This window comes from Polypterus senegalus, unplaced genomic scaffold (assembly GCF_016835505.1).
Source record: "Polypterus senegalus isolate Bchr_013 unplaced genomic scaffold, ASM1683550v1 scaffold_6840, whole genome shotgun sequence".
Taxonomy (NCBI): domain Eukaryota; kingdom Metazoa; phylum Chordata; class Cladistia; order Polypteriformes; family Polypteridae; genus Polypterus; species Polypterus senegalus.
In genome coordinates this window covers 2,531-8,215 of record NW_024381955.1, presented here as the reverse complement: position 1 = coordinate 8,215, position 5,685 = coordinate 2,531, and the positions used below count along the sequence as shown (strand labels likewise).

The window sequence follows — 5,685 nt, the reverse complement described above, 5'->3', positions numbered from 1 at the left end:
GTTTTACACGTTATCATGAAAGCCTTTAACTTTTTAAGACTCATGCGTCTTGGGAATGGAAGATGGGGGGTATTACGCCCAGCTGTTGACACACATGCGGGCTGGGGAGGAGGGGTTTTGGCAGTTGTGTTAAGACAATCGCGCGCTTCTGTGCCTGGGTTAGGGGATGGGGGAACTTACACACAGCTCCGAGCATATGGCCTGCACTGACGGCTCTAGCTACGCTCCGGGCTCAGTGTGAACAGCGAGAGAGAGAGAGATCCTTTCTGTGTGCTTCGAACTACATGACCTTGCCTGCACGTACGCGTAGAGCTTTGGCACTGGGCAGCGCGCGGGCGCGCGCGCGCAGGGGGATGTCTGCTCTGAGAGTCTCTGTGTAGACAGAGAGAGCCGGACAGCTTGTATTTCAGTGTGCTTTGAACTACACGCACAAGCCTGCTAAAAGCTGACTGCTTGTCTTTCTGTGAGATTGAAAAGGCTGGATCTGTAAGTGGGCTTAGATAAAAAAAAGTGGCTTACAAATGATAAAGTTTAGATATTTTAAAAATAATAGTTACATAGGTACAAGGATTCTTACCCAAAGCAATATTGGCAGTAACGGCGACAAGTTAGATCGGTCCGGCCGGAGCATGTGTGTGTGTGTGTATGTCCTCGGAAAAATGTCCCAGGAAGTGGAGGGATCAGACATCAGGGGGTGCCTATCGGTGAGGCTTAGGCAGGCCATTCAGTCTGGGTATGGATTGGAACATGCCTGAACTTGTCCAGGGGCCGCTGCAACATGCCTGAACATGCCTGAACTTGTCTTTGGAAGTGGGGTGGGGGCTGGGAAGTGGTGGGGTGGTGATGGGTTCAAGGGGGTGGCGGGGCCTAGCAGCCCTTGGGCATGTCTGAACTTGCCCTAGTGAGATGGGTCAAGGCAGGTGGCCCAAGCAGGGGCGGGGTGGTGGGGGTTCAAGGGGTGGGGGCATCCATCAAATTGCTCTTGACAGAAAGTAAGCCCAACAGGTGGTTGGGGTGGGGCAGGGGCAAACAGGTGGCTGAACAGGTGGTTGGGGGTGGGGACTTCCTGTCATCAATCAACAGGGGCCCGGATCAAGGTCATCCAAGGTCAACAAAACAACAGGTGGTGGGGGAGGGGACTTCCGGAAAGGTCATCCAAGGTCAACAAAACAACAGGTGGTGGGTGGGGGCGGGACTCCCGGTCTTCGATTAAAAAGGGGCGTGGTTTAATCTCGTCAATCAAACTCGGATTAAATTTTGACAGTACGTGCCTGACATATACTACTACTCAAGGATTTAAGAACTGGAGTTATGTGTTTGTATTTTCTTGTTCTTGCAATTTTGCAATTCTTTTAATTTTCTTGTTCTTGCCATTATAAAATGCATTCCAGTAGATTAGTGAACTGCAAATGTTAACGCTGAGATCTACGTTGAATGCTTAAGTTTCTTAGAAGGGTAGCACAGTTAGTCCAGCTAAATAAAAGGATGAGTGTCTCTCTGTGTCTCTGTCCAGTTGCTGTTTCTCTTTCATTCCAAAAGATGGCACATCACAAACATTTTTAGTAATAAAATGTATTGCATTTGTCATTCCAATAGATTGAGCATCAAAAACATTAACACTGCTTTACGAATCCCATACCAAATGGCATATAACAGGGACATATGCATTGCATAGTGCACTGCAAACGTTAACGCTGAAGTCTACGTTGATTATTTTGATTTCAACCAGTCTTAGGTTGCACAGCTAATATTGCTTAAAAATGCTTTCATGTGGAACTGTTCATGTTGACAGCTGCTAGAGATGATGAATATTACCTGGCTGGGAGAATGATTGCTGTTTCCAATGTACATGGTGGGCCATGACCATGTTTCCTTTGAAAAGACCTCTTCTACTACGTTGCTAATTACCCTGCCTTTGAAGCCACTATCAGTGACATCATGAATGAAGACATCAAACCATCTCAGCTGGAGTTAATAAGGTACTACACTTTGATTCCATTTATGATTATTCAAATCACGTAATAGTGCTGCTGCTTAAGGGACAGAATAGATTAGGTTAGAATTATAATGCAAACATTTTGAATAAGGTGTAGATGTCTGTTAGTGTATCAAGTGCTGGACTAGTGTTTGTTGGAGGTTATTTTCTGTTTTATGCCAAGAACATAATATAGTACAGTAATACTTTCAAAAAAGCTTTCAAAAAAACACTAGGCACAAAATGGTATAAAAGAATCTTTATCCACATGCTGCCTAGTCATCCAGTCTGTAAACACTGATCAGTGGCAATTCAATGTACTTGTTAATGATTGATAACATTGACAAAGTGTTTCCCATAGGTTTCAAATTAACATTATAAAAAAAACCCCACAAATTTAAGACCATCTTTATGAAAGAATTAATTGTAAATCATCTATGCAATGGCTCAGACAACAGAATACAGGAAAAAATGTCCATGTTTATGAAATTGGCAGACCAGAACTGTGCTTAGTATTAAAACCTTTTTCCTTCTATGCAAGAGCTAAACACTTATATACATAAATGTGTAAAATGAACTATGGGATGGTTTTATGCAGCAGCAAAAGCTATGCAATTGCCAGGGCAACAAAGGCCCACCTAGACAGAAAGATGGGGCACCCAATTAGAATGGGAATTTTGTGGATAGAACTTAAAGAGGAGACAAAATAGATACACATTTTGATGTGCTGAAATGATAAATAAATCAAATACACGTTTGGTGCCTTTCTGATTTTTTTTTGTTGTTGAATCCAACTAGAAACACTGATTGGTTAGCAACTCACACAGCTATGATTACTAGACATATTCCTTGCCCTGATCCAGTTAGGATCAGTTACTTCTAGCACATCTACTCCTAGGTGTGATAACAGCTAAGCAGCCCACTTTATAACTAGCTCCTATAAAATAAAAATGGATATAACCTGAAGGAACTCTAGATTCACCACCACATTATGATACAAACATGAGGGGCAGTGATCAAAGTCAGCCAACTGTTTTTGATGAAAAGCTGCTAGCTCGCTTGCTGGTCATTGGATGAGTCGCCTACAAAACTGAAATTGAGCGAGAGTTCTCTTACCACAAATGATAAGAAGCCCCTCTGTTTTTCACCCAGGAAGTTTAACCAGTTGTTTTCTTAAGAGTTTGTTAAATTAAAAGATGTCCTATATTTTTCAAAGTTCACCCACTGCCAGGTTTTTGGCCTTTCTGCTGTTTTGGCATTAAAAAAAAGCATATTTTGTGGTTAGAAAATTTAAAAATCTGTTGTCACCGGTCATAATAGTGGTGGCTCATGTAGGTTTTCAAACATTAACACCAAAAATCATAACATAAAACAATATAATGAGATCAATGGGAATTAGACAGTTGTATTGAGTCTGAGTGTTTGTCAGTATTGTTTAAAATAATTCTGCTGCACTAGGCTACCTGCTTCACCTAAATAGTAGAGCTGGCTTTGGGTACTATCAGACATTGAAAATTAAATATGACTATGTGTTGAAGCAAAGTAACGTGAATCAGAGTGGATATGGGACTAAGAAGATGAAAATTACTGTTGGAAAAACTGTCATGTGTAACTCCACAATGTGGTCAATAGTTTCCTATCTGAGTCATGGAAAGGATGATAACATTTAATGTCCACACCAATACACTTCAAAACAATATATTAGAGTCAAATCCACACCTCCTTCATTGGAAGGATGGCACCAATTGCCGTCTGGCCAAACTCACTCTGATATCCATATTGTCATCAATTCAGTTAAAGATAACAAAATGTTCAAACAGTGTTAACATGAAGAGTGAATAAATAATAACAGCAATAAAAATGTTCAAGTACTTTCAGGACTTTTCTACAAGCACTATGTTGCTCATGTTAGTAATACCTGTCAGTAGCACATAGTGCATAGTCATACAAATATATTCGTACAGTAAAAGTAATTTTTCTTCATTTTTTAAGTGCTCAATTATACTATAGTTTCTACTACTAATAATAAATAATAATTAATAAACAATAATAGGATGGTGGCAAAATTTGATCCTATCATTAAAAAAACCCCTCCATCCCCCAGGAGGCGCTCTCTTGGAGCACTTTTAGACAAAGGCTCATTCTTCCACAGTGCACTAAGAAAAGCCTCTGAGGGTCTTTTCTGCCCACTGCTATCAGGTATTTCAATGCTTTTCTGCTAGGGTACTTGTTAAGTTTATTTTGAAATATCTGAACAATATTTATTTATTTATTTACTTTTCAGTCCTGTGGTGGGATGGCACCCTGCCCAGGATTGGTTCCTGCGTTGTGCCCTGTGTTGGCTGGGATTGGCTCCAGCAGACCCCCGTGACCCTGTATTCAGATTTAGCGGGTTAGAAAATGGATGGATGGATGGATTTACTTTTCAATCTATCGATTGATTGGCTGTATTATTTGTCCTGTGAGTCTATATCCTTGTTTTTAGGTGTCTGCTGCCTTATGCATGTGTATTTCGTGTTGGGATTAATAAAACTAATCTAATCTAATCTAATCTAATCTAAGAAAGTGAAAATATTGAGAGGTGTACACTTGTAATATTTTAAACACTGCCCAGTAGTGTCTCTTAAAATGCTGCTATTTTTGTGCATTACTTCAATGTTTCTCGTCAATTGAGCATTTTACTACTATTTACCAATGTCCAGTTTACATTTTTGTCAATAATGCAGCAACATCAAATATAATGTGCAATATTCTTTATAACATGCAATATTCTTATATAATTTGCAATGGTAATTTTTTTTAAACTCAGTTTGTCTATTGGACTTTACATAATCCAAGTGATTCCTCCTCAGGACAAGAGGTGGGCTTTGTCACTAACTGCCTGTTCTTTTCCATCTGCAGTTCTTAAAGGCAAAGTGTAATCACTTGCACCCTGTTTCAGGGGGTCCACCTTTCCTGAAGAAGTCCTACAAATCCTGGTCACATACAGGAAGAGGTGTTCAGTCTACAGCATGAACCAGGTGAAGGCGGAGCTCTAGAGCTGTAGCTTAAGACCAGGTAGCTGCAGAGCCATGGCAGAGGCTACTTTTTAAAAAGATTTTCTTTATCTCATTTGTTCTTATTAAACGGGGTCTGCAAGCAGGTGCCCCAAATTTCGAAACCTTGTTCCTTTCCTTCTTTGAGTATATGCTGTATATATTACTCTTAACATCTGTTGTTTTAGATGGTCAAATCTTTCCATTCACCTCTTTCACCTGAAGACTCAACAGCCAAAATATTGTATTTGTAAATGACTTTATATGGAAATAACTTTTACCTCTTTTATTAAAACTTGTATTAAATTATTGTTTAGGGATATTTTAAAACTTGACTTGAATTGTTGCTTAACTAGCAGATGTTTTATCAAGAAGTCAGAAAATGTTTATCTTGGGCTGTTTTATCAGGCTTCTGTCCGGTTTTTAAAACAATTCGCTGTCATATCTGAGCAAGTCAGCAAGTTCACATTATGTGGTAAATATTTGAAAATGGTCATTGATGTTTAGAATCCAAATGCATGTTTGTTTCCAAGCTGGAGGAAAATAATGACAAACCTCTGCCCAGCTTCTATCACAGAGCAAAATCAACAAAAATGTTTTTAAGTTTAGCATGTTTGTACTTTAACTGACGCCTTTAAAATCTTCAGGCATAGGTAGTAAATGGGTTAGAGTGAT

At 39.7% G+C, this 5,685-nt stretch overlaps 1 long non-coding RNA gene across 1 annotated transcript; it reads left to right on the top strand.

Annotated features, from left to right (window-relative positions):
* The first annotated feature begins 210 nt into the window (after nt 1-210).
* LOC120520947 lies at nt 211-5,096 on the top strand. Its single transcript, XR_005631918.1, has 3 exons — nt 211-486; nt 1,793-1,979; nt 4,877-5,096. It is a non-coding gene; the product is annotated as an uncharacterized LOC120520947 (long non-coding RNA).
* The last annotated feature ends 589 nt before the right edge of the window (nt 5,097-5,685 follow it).